This window comes from Podarcis erhardii (assembly GCF_964252035.2).
Source record: "Podarcis erhardii genome assembly, chromosome: 9".
Classification (NCBI taxonomy): domain Eukaryota; kingdom Metazoa; phylum Chordata; class Lepidosauria; order Squamata; family Lacertidae; genus Podarcis; species Podarcis erhardii.
The window spans coordinates 46,492,894-46,510,099 of record NC_138512.1 but is presented as its reverse complement, the minus strand read 5'-3'; positions in this window follow the sequence as shown (position 1 = coordinate 46,510,099).

The following is a 17,206-nucleotide window of genomic DNA, read 5'->3' as shown; positions in this document are numbered from 1 at the left end:
TCTAATACTCAAGGTAAAGGTAAAGGGACCCCTGACCATTAGGTCCAGTCGTGGCCGACTCTGGGGTTGCGGCGCTCATCTAGCTTTATTGGCCGAGGGAGCCAGTGTACAGCTTCCAGGCCATGTGGCCAGCATGACTAAGCCGCTTCTGGCGAACCAGAGCAGTGCACGGAAACGCCGTTTACCTTCCTGCCGGAGTGGTACCTATTCATCTACTTGCACTTTGATGTGCTTTTGAACTGCTAGGTTGGCAGGAGCTGGGACCGAGCAACGGGAGCTCAATCCGTCGAACCGCCGACCTTCTGATCGGCAAGTCCTAGGCTCTGTGGTTTAACCCACAGTGCCACCCACGTCCCTTAATACTCAAGGTAGTATCTTTTTATTCTTTGGCGATCACTCGTAGCCGAGTAAGATGTCTTCCATAAACATGGTCTTAGCAGTGAGTCTGTAAGTGACTCTGGAGGCCAATTCTGGATCCACACATCCTTCCACAGTGGGGACATAGATTTACAGGCTATGTGAAGTGCTTTCATTTGTCTGTCCTGAATCTTCCAAAGTTTAGCTTTATTTGATATTCCCAGGTTCTAGTATTAAGAGCGAGAGAATAAACAGTTCTGTTGGCAAGCGTGATATGTTGTCAGTTCTGTCCTCCTCCTTTTGCAAGTAGCTGCATTTCTCAAGAGAGCTACATCTCCCACGGTCCCCTGGGCTTTGCTGTTCTTCAGCATGTGAGAGAGATGAAGCAAAGGGATAAGCATCTGTCGTCTCCTTTTCACATATGCCTGATGCTTCTGTTATTGCCACCTACAACTTTCCAGGCAACTAGTGAATGGAAGTGAGAGCATGTTCTGAGAGGAGTGGGAGCTGCCAGGGTGGTTTTTGGAGACAGTGAAGATAATGGGGATTGGCAGGAGCATTTGTTGAACTCCTGCCTTGCGGACGGTGATGGGGATCCAGATATGTATTGGGGGTTTTTTGTGGTGGAGGAACTCAGATATTCCAAGTTAAACCAAGCTGAACTTTGGAGAGCTCATCCATTTCTAATTGTTTGGGTCCATTACAGCAGTTAGTAAGTCCCTTCTCAACCATGTAACAGTATTGTATCTGCCACCCTGTATCATGGATAATGTACTGAAAGCTTTCCAATGGTGCCTTGGTGGGCATTCATTTCAGTGAACCAAGTTGCTCTGCTACCTGTTGCTTTGCCAATTGGAAAGTAAACTTTTGTTATTTGAAATTACACAAGGGGGACATGCATCTGTAGTCAGATTATGACAGATGCTGAAAGAAGAAAGGAGCATCACCCTGTGGTGCCCTGTTCATGGAATGAGGGTCCCACACTGATTTTCTCAACATGCTTCCTGCTAAAACAGCATAGTTATTTTCCAACGTGTTAATGCACAAATATGCTGAGGTTTGCAGTCATGATTAATCTTAAGCGTTATCTTTGACAGGCAACTGATCCACTTAAGAAACTGCTGTAAACATACTAAAAAAATCAACCAAAGAGTTCTGTTCTCTTTCTCCCCTTCCTTCTGCTTTCACTGCAGTTCATCTGACATGCAGTGCAAATCTGCATTCAACTCATATAGTGAATACTTGAATATTGTGTTTGTGGTGTGTTTCTGTGTGGAAAATTTTACTAGCTTTTCCTAATTGTGATCAAGATGTTTGCAATGGAGATCTCTCTAACTTTGTTCAAACTTTGTCTCAACATTTTACATATTGCGTGCCAAAGCACACAAAAACCCGCCGCTGCACCCAAGATCAAAGAATCACACATGACAACATTCATTTGGATCAAATTAGGCAACAACTTAATTGATTGCCAATGTAAGAGGATTTGTCCTATGTATTGAATATATCCTATATCAACTAACCTGCTTGCTAGTTGTTTCATGGGGGTTTCTTCAGGGGTGGGGAGGCCCTATGACATAAATCAAGTAGGTGCCTCCTTGCCTAGACTGCCACCTTAAGGCACTGGAGCCAACTCCAGGGGCATGGCACCCACAATAATATATTTGTTGGTCTGGGCAGTCCTTCATTACAAGCACCCACAATCTTTGGGATGAGATGGCACCTATGCCTTGAGGTGCCTTGAGGCGCTACCTGGACATGTAGACAAAAGCACCTCCTCCTGGTTTCCTTTAACAGGATACCGTGTTTTCTCAGAGGAGCAGGCAAAGGCTTACAACCACCCCTCCAACCATGACTAGGGCTTTACCCAATCAATGTCTAACCTTTACAAAATGGTCCTTAACATCTTGACTATAAACGATTTTAACTACCATCTGGAATTTCAAAACGACAAAGAATCAAAGATAGATTTTGTCTACATTTTTCTTTTATCCCAACAGTGGCAATGCATTTGCCCCAGAAATCCCTAAAGTGACTTTGCATCTGCACCCACAACTTGTACCAGTACTATAGCCTTCCTTTCAAAGCCTTCCAAGACATAGTTATCTCTCTCTCCTCTTCCATTCAAATACATCCATGTTTGTGACTGACACACATTTCATTCCACCAACTATCCTATCCTGCTGATGTCTTTCTTCTGGGGTCCCCATGACCATCTGGTTGACTCCACTGAGAAGAGGTTGCTGGATCAAATAGGACTTTGGCCTGATCCAGCAGGGTACTCCTAATGCCCATAACAGTCCACAGTATACCAGCTGCCTCAAATGCCTCTGCTCTTTTACCATTGCTGTCTCTTTTGCCTAAGTGTCTTTCTTAAAAGACCTGTGTGATGAAAACCCACATTTTTTATAAGAACTTTGGCTCTATGTTTTATTTTAATTCAGCCTAAGTATGTGTAGGTGAAATATACATTTATTCTATTCAATCCTGCCACAGTTTCTCTATCTTTCTTATGTTTGACTCCCTTGTGTTGAAACAGTATAAACTCCTTGGGATTGGAGACTTTCTTCTATGTTCCATGCACATAGTTGTAGTCGTAGTAGCTGTTGTTCTTCTTAGACAATATCTAACAAAGCAGTGCCATTAACATAAAGCCTTCTGGCTCCACAGCGGAACTTTTCCTTCCAATTCCTATCCCCATGTGCCCCACTATGCACCCTCTAAGTCTTTTCTTGGTCCCCCTGACCCAAACCCTCAAGTGAAGATTTGGGGAGAGTGAATGAGGAAAGGAGAGAGGGGAAGTTCAATTGAGCAAGCAGAGAAACGTGTGACAGCATAACTATTTTGCTGAGTATTACCCATTATGGTTAAATGCATTTTCTGTGTGGAATCATTTTCATGGAGAAAATATTATGTTAGCTGTCTAAAAGCAGAGGTAGACCTTATAAAGCAGGCACCTGAGTTATAATTGTGAAATATACCAACACTTAACATAAATCACTTTTGAAACAGTCACCCATTTGTTATGTAAGAATATCCCTTTACATTTCCTACAGTCCTACAAAATCCAGCTCTTTAAACTTTGGTCTTTTATAACACTGATTTGCCATAAAATGAGTAAAGGGTCATTAAAATAAAACATTTATTTTTATACTGAACAATTAGGGAAAGTAATATTACCCTTGGGGAAAGTAATATTTACTACTATAGGAAAGCTTTGACAAGTCAGGCAGCATAGCTCCAATGATGGTAAAACATTCTTTCTACAGTGCTTTCTCTTCCCAGTCACTGTTACATGGTTGTATAAATCATGAAAATGTTTCTCAGCTATCCTTGCACCTTTGGGTGTAAACCTGAGTAGTAGATTATTATACAGTGGTGATTCATATCCTCTGAGAGGGGAAATGTGGGTGTTAGGGAAACCTTATTTGGCATCAGTGGGAAAGTTGCTATATTTAAAACACTGATTGCATTTTTAGAAGCTAGGGGAGCAGTGTGTATGTTGCAGATAAAGTGTGGCTTTCATACGTCACTTGCCTTTATCTAGAGCTTTAGGGACAAAATAGATGCAACACAGGAAACCTGTAATGAGACCTGTCAATGCTATCTTTAAGCCGCCATAGGGGACTCAATTTCCATTGGATACTGGAGCAGCATTGTGGGAGCTTCTTTCTTTCATGATCTAAAACACACACACACACACACACACAGCTCTTATTAGACCAAACCTAACTGTGCTAGAAAAAACACGCAGCACATTGGTAGCTTTAGATTCAAAAAAACACTGCAAGATCTTCTACAAGTGTCACTACTCAAAGTAAGAGCCCCTGGTGATAAGGGTTTGAAATTAATAAAATATCAACACTACTGGAAACAATCTCACTGCTTGATTATTTGGGGCAAGCTGAAGAGCATAAGAAGAACTTGGCTTGATCAGAAGAAAGTCCCATCTGCTTCCAACAGTTAACGCAGAACATACCAATCGTGACTAGTATGTATTGATAGCTTACTTCCCATAAATTTGTCTAATATTCCATTAAAGTAATTGAAGTTAGAAGCCATCACTCTATCTGTATAAATGCTGGTATATTTTATTTTTTATTTATTAACTTTCTGTACAATGGTTTCCCCCCTAAAGGTGGATATTTCTACCAAGGCAGAACACGTAATGAAACAGGCTTTGTACATAGATGATTAAAAGAGGAAATATGAGTGAATACAAATACATGTCTATGCAACTGTTTTTAAAGTACAAAGCAAACAAATGGACAGCACAATATTTTTCTTTAGGCAGCTGCTATACAACTTACCTTTTTAATGAAAAAGAAGGAAGCTCTGAAAGAGGTGCTCAGTTTATTTATGGCGCTTGCACATTTTTCTTTATCATTAGTTTAGCATTTTCATTGACTGCTTTGGAAAAGACAGGTGGAGAAAGAGAAAACAACATGTCCCTAAAATGTTATGAATTAATATGGCAACATAAAAATGAGTTGAATTTTGAAAGGGGTGGGGGGAGAAGCCTATGTGGAAAAATGTGAAAATTTGACTTGAAGAGTGAAATGTTTCACTGCAGATGGGGGGTGGAAGTGGCAGCATTCATTTGAGGAAAGACTGATAATGTTGGTCCTTACATTCATTCTGTGAATATTTCATCAATCATTCACTAGTCACCCTACAGTTCCTGAAGCATTTTTAAAATATCCATCTCTCCAATTGTTTGAGGAGCTTTATGTTACCTCCCTTTCCCTCCCACCTCCTTTACCTCAGTCACTTTAATAATTTTTAGTTTTCAGGGTGGGAAAATTGATGTGCTTGAAATGTTTAATTCTGTCTTGACAACCTTCACCCACAAAAAAAGAAAAATGGGCTTACCAGAGATTAAGACAGTAGTCTTACTTTTATGGCCCACTATGATGCCCCCTTACAATATTATGGGACATTTACATTTCTCAGTAAGTCTCTCCTACATGATTAAATCTGACCATGAGAAATTAAATGGTAGTTTTGAATGGATGCATTCCACGTGGCTTTATCTGTCTTACCATGTGATGGAGAAGATAAGCGAGAGCCCGACACCCATAGCTGGTATTAAACATTCTAATTGAAAGAATATTGGAAACATACATTGCGTAAGAACAGTGTGGAGGGGAGCATAAATAGTCAACAGCAATGACTCATCTGTCACTACTAAATTCAGTCCTAAACTACATATCTTGCATGGAGAGGCTGTAAAACTGTCATGTAAAACCCTGGTGTTTAAAATCTGCCTTCAGGACCATGGACAGCAGCACTACCACTGCACTGTTCTAGGCATTAGCCCTATTCAGTTGTTTTGTCATTGTCGTTGTCCCTCTGTCCCCCCATTTCATATAATTAACATTGTGCAAGGAGGAGAATGGATAAGAACACTGGGCCACTGGAAGGAAAGAGAGAGGGGATATAATGCTTGAATAAATTTGAGGATCTTGAGGATGCTTGCTCACTCATTTGTTTATTTCCAAAGCCTAGCAGGAGGGAACCTCTGGTCTAGGGATTTGAATATGTCTTTGAGACTTCTTTATCCAACCCTCAGGAATCTCCCCAGACTTCATCTCTGACTGGCCCTGCTCTCCTCCCTCTCCAGATGCTCTTTGCCTGGCTGAAACATGTCCTTGAAATGTGAAAATGCTTCTTGCTTGCCTGGATATATGGTTTGTGTATGAAAACCATGTATCTGACTCTTGTGTGGCTGAAATGTCACCCTCTGTGCAAAGCTAAGAGTCACAACTGTTGCTCTTTTACCTCTGGACCCGGAAGGGTTGCCAATGGAGGAATGTGGTCCTCAGCTGAATAAAGGTTTCTCATCCCTACCAGTATTGGGGGATCCAGGGAGAAAGGAGGAGACGGAGAAAGCAAAAGCTGCAGAGGTCCTGGCTGTAGACCTGTGGGTACATAATTACAAAAATAAAAACAACAACAAAATTGAATCAGTGGGCTATGGTTTGCTCTGGTGGAGGAATTTTCAGATTTGTGAACATTAGGCAATAATTGCAAGAGGAGGGAAAACTTATTTTTGTTGACCAGCCAGCTTCTCTTTCAATGGACAACAGCAGTGTCTTATCTACTCAATAGCAGCTGGAAAGCTCAGCAGGAAGCCATTAGATCAGTCAGTTACTGAAGAATGATTTGATAATTCCTTTGTGTTGAAGCTTGGTCAGGCTGCTCATTTGATTTTGCATTGCAAATTGAAATCTTAAAAGGAGAGAGAGACAGAGACAGAGAGAGGAGAAAATAGTCATGTAAGCCTATTCCCAATCACTTGAGATGAGTAAGCCTTTTTAAAGGAAGTGGGGCTCCCTTCCCAATTAACACCCATCTGACTGGGCTATAAGTGTGGTTTCTGGAACACATTTCTAAAATAAATAATAAAAGTTGTTGTCAGTTTAAAAGGGGGAGGGGAGAACACCAAAATGTCTTTAGGGCTACATTTTATTAGTCAGCTGTGAAATACGTGTAAACTTTAGTGGAACAAACTTTGGGAGCCAATGTTCACAAAGAAGTCTTAAGGAAGAAACTTTAATGTCTCTATGGATTTTTGGTTAGTGAATCATCACAATTAGTTTCAAGCTGCATAACTCTTTATGTTTGTATAACACAGCAGTTCTTGGTCTTTTAGCATAACATTTCCAGAGATAGGTGGCATGGAGGGTTGTCACAGAATATACCTTCCCGGATATTATTCACTGTGGAATTTCAATATAAGTACATGTAAAATGCATATAGCACATGTAAAAAAAGGTAAAGGACCCCTGACAGTTAAGTCCAGTCACAGACGACTCTGCGGTTGCAGCTCTCATCTCGCATTACAGGCTGAGGGAGCTGGCGTTTGTCTGCAGACAGTTTTTCCAGGTCATGTGGCCAGCATGACTAAGCTGCTTCTGGTGCAACAGAACACCCAAAGCAGAGCACTGCATGGAAACGCTGTTTACATTCCCGCAGGAGCAGTACCTATTTATCTGCTTTCACTTTTTGGCGTGCTTTCGAACTGCTAGGTTGGCAGGAGCTGGGACCGAGCAACAGGAGCTCGCTCTGTCGCGGGGATTCGAACTGCTGATCTTCTGATTGGCAAACCCAAGAGGCTCAGTGGTTTAGACCACAGCGCCACCCGCGTCCCTTATAACACATGTAGTATAGGGAAATATTTTTCACCTTTTGTTAAATTGTCTAATAGATCCATGTGAAAAGAAAACAATTTTCAACCCCTCCCTCAATTCATTATAAGTGGAGTATCCTGGGGAAATGATTCACAGCAATTAAAACTAGACCTATCCACCAAACTGAAAGATTCCTCATATATCCACCTTTCCCTTGTCAAACTCAAGACTTTTTCACCTCAGGCAGTGGAATCCCAAGGGCTGGCATCCTCACAGGTACCTGCCTGCCCCTGCTGCTGCCATCAGAGAAGTGAATTAAAGTGATGGCTTTCAGTGAGATTTTGTGAGATCTTGCTGCTGCCACTCCTTCTCCCTCCTCCTTTTTTTTTTTTTAAATAATTTTTATTCATTTTTCAAACACATAATAAGAACAAACAAAACACAAGACAAAAACATACAAAACATTTAAACATATATAATTTCATGATCTTATTTTCCTGTAACTTCTTTCAGTCGACTTCCCCATACCTCCCTTTCGCTGCATCCTTATTTTAAAAAGAATTTTTTAGCAACCCTTTAGTCAAATTACCCATTTAGATCCCTTCATTACATTCCCATAAATTTGTTGATTACAGCTGTAATTCTCTGCTTCTTACCCCTTGACATCTTAACACTCATCAATTTTACAACAGTTTTTAAGATATATTTTAAATTTCTTCCAGTCTTCTTCCACTGCCTCTTTCCCCTGGTCACGAATTCTGCCGGTCATCTCTGCCAGTCCCATGAAGTCAATCACCTTTGTCTGCCATTCTTCAAGAGTAGGTAGTTCTTGCATCTTCCAATACTTTGCCAGAAGAATTCTTGCTGCAGTGGTAGCATACATAAAGAAAATCCTATCCTTCTTTGGCACCAATTGGCCAACCATGCCCAGGAGAAAAGCCTCTGGATTCTTAGTAAATGTCCATTTAAGGACTTTCTTAATTTCATTATAGATCATTTCCCAGAATGCTTTCACCCTCGGGCAGGTCCACCATAGGTGATAAAAGATACCTTCATTCTCATTACATTTCCAGCATTTATTGTTGGGCAAATGGTAAATTTTTGCTAGCTTGACTGGGGTCATGTACCACCTGTAAATCATTTTCATTATATTTTCTTTTAAGGCATTACATGCCGTGAACTTAACACCAGTGGTCCATAACTGTTCCCAGTCAGCAAACATAATGTCATGACCGATATCCTGTGCCCATTTAATCATGGCTGATTTCACCGTTTCCTCCTGTGTATTCCACTTAAGCAGCAAATTATACATTCTTGACAGATTCTTAGTATTGGGTTCTAACAGTTCCGTTTCTAACTTTGACCTCTCCTTCTGGAATCCTATTTTCCTGTCCTCTTTAAATGTCTCATTTATCTGGTAGTAATGCAACCAATCTCGAACTTTGGACTTTAGTTTTTCATAACTCTGAAGCTTGACCCTTTCACCTTCATGTTCTAAGATTTCACAATATTTTGGCCATTTAGAATCCATATTAAGTTTTTTCACCCCCTTGGCTTCCATTGGTGACAACCACCTGGGAGTTTTAGTTTCCAATAGGTCTTTGTATCTGCTCCAAACATTATATAATGCTTTTCTAACAATATGATTTTTAAAACCTTTGTACACCACTGCCTTGTTGTACCATAAGTATGCATGCCAACCAAAACAATTATCGTATCCTTCCAAGTCTAAGATGTCTGTGTTCTCAAGAAGTAGCCAGTCTTTCAGCCAGCAAAAAGCTGCTGCTTCGTAATATAATCTTAAGTCCGGCAGAGCAAACCCCCCTCTATCTTTTGCGTCAGTTAAAATCTTAAACTTTATTCTGGGCTTTTTGCCCTGCCAGACAAATTTTGATATATCTTTCTGCCACCTCTTGAAACAATCCATCTTGTCCAGAATTTGTAAGGTCTGAAACAAAAATAACATTCTAGGCAATACATTCATCTTAATAGTAGCAATTCGACCTAACAAGGACAGTTTCAACCTTGACCATGTTTCTAAATCTTTCTTTACTTCTGACCAACATTTTTCATAATTGTCTTTAAATAAATTCACATTCTTAGATGTTAAGTTTACCCCCAGGTATTTCACTTTCTTTGTTATCTCCAAACCTGTTTCACTCTGAAACCTCTCTCTTTCTTCCGTTGTTAAGTTTTTTTCCAAAACCTTTGTTTTCTGTTTATTGAGTTTAAATCCTGCTACTTGACCAAATATTTCAATTAGCTCTAACACTCTTTTAGTACTGGTATCTGGCTGTTGCAGAGTCAAAACTAGGTCATCTGCAAATGCTCTTAATTTATAGTATCTAGCTCCGACCTGAATTCCTTTAACCAACTGGTCCCTTCTAATCATATTTAACAAAACCTCCAGGACTGATATAAAGAGTAGAGGGGATATTGGGCAACCCTGTCGTGTACCTTTTTCTATAGGTATTTCTTCCGTTACCACATTATTTACAATTAACTTTGCTTTTTGTTCTGAATATATTGCACCTATACCGTTTTCAAAACCTTGGCCTACCCCCATCCCTTGGAGATTCTTTTTCATAAAACTCCAGCAAATGTTGTCAAAAGCTTTCTCCGCATCCACGAAAATTAAAACAGCCTTTCTATTTATGTCAACTTCTAACAGCTCCAAAATATCAATAATGTTCCTCACATTAGCTGACATATGTCTCCCTGGGAGAAAGCCAGTTTGGTCCTTATGAATCTCCCCTAGTAACACTCTCTTCAATCTTTTTGCCAAAATGTCTGCAAAAATTTTGTAATCCACATTGAGTAAAGATATAGGGCGGTAGTTTTTAACCTGGTTTTTTTCAGTCTCTGTTTTCGGTATAAGCGAGATGAAAGCCTCTTTCCATGATTCAGGTGCCTTTTTCCCCTCCATAATTTCATTGCAAACTTCCTTTAATGGTTGTATTAACCAATCCTTCAGCATTTTGTAGTAACTGGCAGTCAAGCCATCTGGTCCTGGTGATTTTCCCAGTTGCATATTCTGGATGGCACCCTCTATCTCTTGTTCTGTTATTTTCTCATTCAGAAGCCTTTTATTTTGTTCTGAAATTTTTGGTAATCCGTAATTTCTAAGGAATTCTTCAATTTCTTGTTCATTTACTGGCCCTTGTGTATATAATTTCCTAAAAAAACTTTGAAAACAATTACTTATCTCATTGGGTTTGTAGATAGTCTTTCCCTCCATCTCTAAACTCGTCACTGTATTCAGTTTCTGCCTCTTTTTTAGTTGCCATGACAAAAGTTTCCCACATTTATCTGCAGATTCAAAAGTTTTTTGTCTCATTTGCTTTATTTTCCATTCTATTTCTTGATTCATCAGTTCCATATATTGCATCTGATAATACTTTATCTCTCTCAAGATCTCTTGGGACTTTGGTTTAGACCTCAATTTCTTTTCTCCTTCTTTCATTTTTTCTAAAAAAATTTCTTTCCTCTCATTTTGTCTTTTCCTCTTTATAGAGTTCTGTTGAATTCGGCAGGAGGTGCACCGCTCACTGCTGCTTTTGCCAAAGAAGTGACGACAAGGGGTCCTAGATCTCATGGACCTCTCAGGAGATTTTACTGCAGCCTGGAAGCCATAGCTACAGCTTTGTGAACCTAGTAAGCAAGTGGATGGCAGGGGTGGCAACACCTTCCCATTTTGCCTCAGGCAGTGAAGCAGAATGGGCCATCTTTGCAAAGCTGGCATAGATGCTTACCATTTAATCTGATTTGCATGAGTTGATCTTTGATAGGCTGAATTGTGGGTGACACTCCATTCTTTTGACAAGAAGGGATTACACCAAACACACACACGCACGCACACCAGGGCAGCAGAATCCTTGCAGTCCAAACTGGTTTACTCTAAAATATAGAAGACAGTATATAGAATGCATAGTATGTTGCATTGTGATATTAGGTGCAATTATTATACCAACCAAGTTAAAGTTTGACTACAGTATTTAGAGTGTGATAGGAGACAGAGCTGGGTCCACGATTAGGCTGCATATTTGATATATTTCTATCCTTTAAAATCCTTCTGAACTAGAATATCCCTTTAATACAGAATTTCTTTCTAAGGCTTCTTGTAGGTCAATGCAGCCATTAATAATGCTATGTTATTATATATGATATGATTTACACTCTAGTCTAATGACTTACAAAACATTTTTTTTTTTTTTTGGCAGTCTGAACAAATTAGCTCTGTTTTCCTGGCACAATTAGTTGTAAGCCCTTCATTCTCATGCTGCTAAAAACTGAAGGACAAATCTGTGATAACAAAATCAAGCAGTTGAGTAGTCAGCTAAGATTTTGTCTTAAGAACAATTTATCACGTAAATGGTGTCTGCTTTGGTGTCTGCTTTGTTTTATGGAAATTTGAAAACAGCTTTCCGCATGATTGAAGCTTTTGTCAGTGAGACCCTCTTCAAGATGTGACAAATGTCTCTTATCTCTAGAAGATGCTGAAAAGACGCAAGTGATAAAACTTGCTATTTTAGATCAAGAATCCACAAGGGAAGCACGGGGGAGGGTTAGCACTCAAGACTCAAAATAACTTTCCAGCCTTACAGCTTCAGGAGTAGGAACCAATTAGTTAAATGAGTCAATCCAGCTTTATTTTGAATGTCTGGATTATATATATGTGTGTGTGTGTGTGTGTGTGTGTGTGTGTGTGTGTGTATTCTAGATATTCAAAATATATATGTGACTGGTTGTTCATAAGCAATGTGCCGTGAAAACAACTTCACATTTTACCATTTCTGCACATGCAAATAACAAGCAAAGATCCTTATTGTACCCATCTAGTCCGGCATTCTGTTTTCACAGTGGCCAGCCAGATGCCCAAAGCACCACCTGATACTCCACCTTGGTCAATGAGCTCTTCTAACAGGGCACTTTGGGTGTTCCCCCCATGCTCATGCACTTTGGCTGGTTTCACCAGGGAAGAAATATTGCTTCTTGGAACTCCTTGCCAATGGAAGTCATCTCTGCTTTCTTTCAGGTTGTTTAAAACAACAACAACAACAACAACAACAACAACAACAACAACAACAACAACAACAACAACAACAAAACTGTTCAGCCTCTGAAACTTTATTATTATGCTTTTGATGTTTTTACTGATGCTGTTATTGTAGTATTTGTCAATGCATTAGACACAACCTGGTTATATTTTCTATGAAAGTAATATTGAAATAAATGAAAAATCAGGACCTGATTGCAACAGCACTCTGTGTACTTGGGGTTTCTAGCAACTGGCATTCAGAGGTGGTTTCTGCTGGGACAGGTTAATCTATACATCCTGTGGGGATTTTTTAAAAAAGGTAATCTATCCTGAACCTGACAGTTGTGTCTGAAAAACAGGCAGGAAGGGAGAAAAACTTTACAAACTAGGGAAGCCCCTTCCATGTTGGCATAAAACTCAACTCCAGAATTAATACTTACTTGCCTTCTTACTCAGACCAAACTCGCTTTCCTTTCCTGGAGGGTATACCTGGGAACCAGCAGGTAATACAGTGGTACCTCAGGTTAAGTACTTAATTCGTTCCGGAGATCCGTTCTTAACCTGAAACTGTTCTTAACCTGAAGCACCACTTTAGCTAATGGGGCCTCCTGCTGCCACCACACCGCCGGAGCACGATTTCTGTTCTCATCCTGAAGCAAAGTTCTTAACCCGAGGTACTATTTCTGGGTTAGAAGGGTCTGTAACCTGAAGCGTATGTAACCTGAAGTGTATGTAACCCGAGGTACCACTGTATGTTCAAGCAACAAAGCATCACCCACTACTCTGCCCAAAACTTTCTCTACTCTCAGCTTTCCCATACCAGACACAAAAGATTCTCCTTATCAGAAATCGAGGCACTATTTTTCACTTTGAGGTCATATTTTCTGTGCAAAAGAAATGCAATTTTAATCAGATTGATTTTTTTTTTTTTACTGAATTGTCTAAGTCAGTAATGGTGGTTGGGGGGGGAGGCCTAGTGATGTGAGATTTCAGTAAAGGAAAAACTTTGCATGGTTTGCAGCATGGAAGATGAAGTGAATAAATTTGCTTTCCCCTGGACTTTAACTGAAAAGTGATTCCTCCCTTGAGGTTTCCATAAATGAAGTAGAGGTTCAGTGAATGATAGTGAGATGAGTTATGATTGGATGAGATTTCAGTGACAGTACTTCTGGCTTGAATTGAAAATAATGGTGAGCAAAGGCTGCTCAGGTAATTTAATGTTGATGCCCCCAGCTTTATTCAGAGCATCCTTCATCTGTCTGATAGCATCTCCAGATAACCCCCCCCCCCTAGTGTAAACCATTATCATAATTTTAGTCTGCACTGTGAATTGACATTGGTAAAGTGAAATACTTTTTGTTAACCAATATGCCTTAAAAAAAATAAATTGTGGGAAAAACTAAGGTCAGGCAAAGTTAAATAAACACTCTAAAATATTTTAGCTCTAAAATATGGCTTAGTCTCTGTAAGGGATATTTAAAATGCATGGTGCCAAATCAGCTGTCTCCACCATGCTCTTATATACTAATGATTTTCTATAATTCAATTTGAAAGAAAATCATAGTTAATTAAACCTGAAAGAAGCAAAATATAATCAGGCATGTAAACAATAGAATCCTTCTGTCTTTATTGTTCCTGCATTTAGCTTTCTTCAAGACATTTCTTCTGAGATGGCAAGCCTGGAAGGGAAAATGAAGATATATAAACTTTTGTTGCAGCAATGCTGCTTATTTGAAACATTCAGCAGTTCATCACACAATCAGGCAAAATCAGGGAAATCACTCAGAGCCAAATATAAGTGATCATTTTTAACTGCTTCTATGCTTTTAAGCTATAAATGAAACAAACTATGAACTGGTGTGTCTACCTTCCAGGGTTTGTAGGTTTTTTAAAAAGCAAACAAACTGCAGGGAAAGGGTTTAAACTTTAGATTTAAACAAAGGGCTGAGTGAAACACAATGGTTTCAACTAGGGATGGGAGCAGGTGTCAATTTCAGTTTCCGATCCCATTTTTGTAATCTTAAATTCAGTACTCCACATTTCTGCATTTTTTTTTTTTTAAAAAGCCATTGTGAAACTTCATCAGCATTTTAGTTTCAATTTCTCCTAATAAACACATGCTTTCATGCAACTCCCCTTAACATTTTATGTTATTTTCACTAATATATGCCTTTTGATGCACTCTTTACACTGTATATGCATTTTAGTACACATTCAGAAATCTGTGAATTTTGGCTGGGGTTTGCTTCTCATGCTGTTTCAGAAATTGCAGATTAGGAAGAGTCACCTTTAAATGCAAACTGAATCTAACCTGTCCCCAGTTCCTAGCTTTAACCCACCAGTGGTATGCTATATTCTATACTTGCTATGTCAACTTAAAAACAAGGAAACAATAGTAACACCCTAACGGAGCATGCATGGTGTCCCATATGGGATCGGATTCATATCTGAGTTCCCTAAAAGATGCAAACCGCTTTGACAGTGCCAGTCAGGAGCTGGGGCATGCAAAGATGTCTGGGTGGAATCCCACAAACAGGTGATTTGTGGGATTCCACCCAGACATCTTCGCTTGCCCCAACTCCTGACTGGCACTGTCCAAACTGGCAGTCACTGCCCTGAACATTTGCCAATATTTTGTCTCCTACAAAATCCCTCTCTTCCCTTGTATTTATATGTTGCATAGCATTATAATTCTGGGGCCCATCTTCTAACTTACTATCTATTCTTAAGAAGCAGGCAAGGCGGAATATGCCTTGCAAATCAGTTGTCAAGCAATACTGTGTGGAAAGGCAAATCCCCAGTACACACTTAGGTCCTTGACCTGCTTTGACTGACATAGATATGCATGAATGACCCAGTGGCAGGCTCAGCAAAGCAGGCAGCACCAGGGAATTGCCTGTGTCTGGGAGTGCAACTTCCATGAGAAGTATGTATGAATAAATATTTTTAAGTGTATACATGAATGCTGCTTTTATTTTCAGCTGAACTGAGTCCGTGTCACAAAAGCCTGCCATGTTGCAGAGCATAGCCTCTGGGTGACATTTTACATAAGGACCAGATACCAATTTCCTTCTTCCTATAATATGGATCTTGAGATAATAATAATAATAATAATAATAATAATAATTTATTATTTATACCCCGCCCATCTGGCTGGGCCTCCTCAGCCACTCTGGGCGGCTTCCAAAAGAATATTAAAATACTATGATACATCAAACATTAAAAGCATCCCTAAACAGGGCTGCCTTCAGATGTCTTCTAAAAGTCTGGTAGTTGTTGTTCTCTTTGACATCTGGTGGGAGGGCATTCCACAGGGAGGGCGCCACTACCGAGAAGGCCCTCTGCCTGGTTCCCTGTAACTTGACTTCTCGCAGTGAGGGAACCGCCAGAAGGCCCTCGGTGCTGGACCTCAGTGTCCGGGTAGAATGATGGGGGTGGAGACGCTCCTTCAGGTATACTGGACCGAGGCCGTTTAGGGCTTTAAAGGTCAGCACCAACACTTTGAATTGTGCTCGGAAACGTACTGGGAGCCAATGTAGGTCTTTCAAGACCGGTGTTATATGGTCTCGGCGGCCGCTCCCTGTCACCAGTCTGGCTGCTGCGTTCTGGATTAGTTGTAGTTTCCGGGTCACCTTCAAAGGTAGCCCCACGTAGAGTGCATTGCAGTAGTCCAAGCGGGAGATAACCAGAGCATGCACCACTCTGGCGAGGCAGTCCACAGGCAGATAGGGTCTCAGCCTGCGTACCAGATGGAGCTGGTACACAGCTGCCCTGGACACGGATTTAACTTGTGCCTCCATGGACAGCTGTGAGTCCAAAATGACTCCCAGGCTGCACACCTGGTCCTTCAGGGGCACAGGTACCCCATTCAGGACCAGGGAGTCCTCCACACCTGCCCGCCTCCTGTCCCCCAGAAACAGTACTTCTGTCTTGTCAGGATTCAATCTCAATCTGTTAGCCGCCATCCATCCTCCAACCGCCTCCAGACACTCACACAGGACTGTCACCGCCTTCACTGGTTCTGATTTGAAAGAGAGGTAGAGCTGGGTATCATCCGCATACTGATGAACACCCAGCCCAAACCCCCTGATGATCTCTCCCAGCGGCTGCATGTAGATGTTGAAAAGCATGGGGGAGAGGACAGAACCCTGAGGCACCCCACAAGTGAGAGCCCAGGGGTCTGAACACTCATCCCCCACCACCACTTTCTGAACACGGCCCAGGAGGAAGGAGCGGAACCACTGTATGACAGTGCCCCCAGCTCCCAGCCCCTCAAGACGGTCCAGGAGGATGTTATGGTCGATGGTATCAAACGCCGCTGAGAGATCCAGCAGAACCAGGAAACAGCTCTCACCTTTGTCCCTGGCCCGCCGGAGATCATCAACCAGTGCGACCAAGGCAGTTTCAGTCCCATGATGAGGCCTGAATCCCGACTGGAAGGGATCCAAATGGTCCGCTTCTTCCAGGCGTGCCTGGAGTTGTTCAGCAACCACTCGCTCAATCACCTTGCCCAAGAATGGAAGATTTGAGACTGGGCGATAGTTGGCCATCGTGGCCGCATCTAAAGATGGTTTTTTAAGAAGTGGTTTGATAACCGCCTCTTTCAGTGGGTCTGGGAAGGCTCCCTCACGGAGGGAAGCATTCACCACCTCACGAAGCCCATCACCCAGTCCTTCCC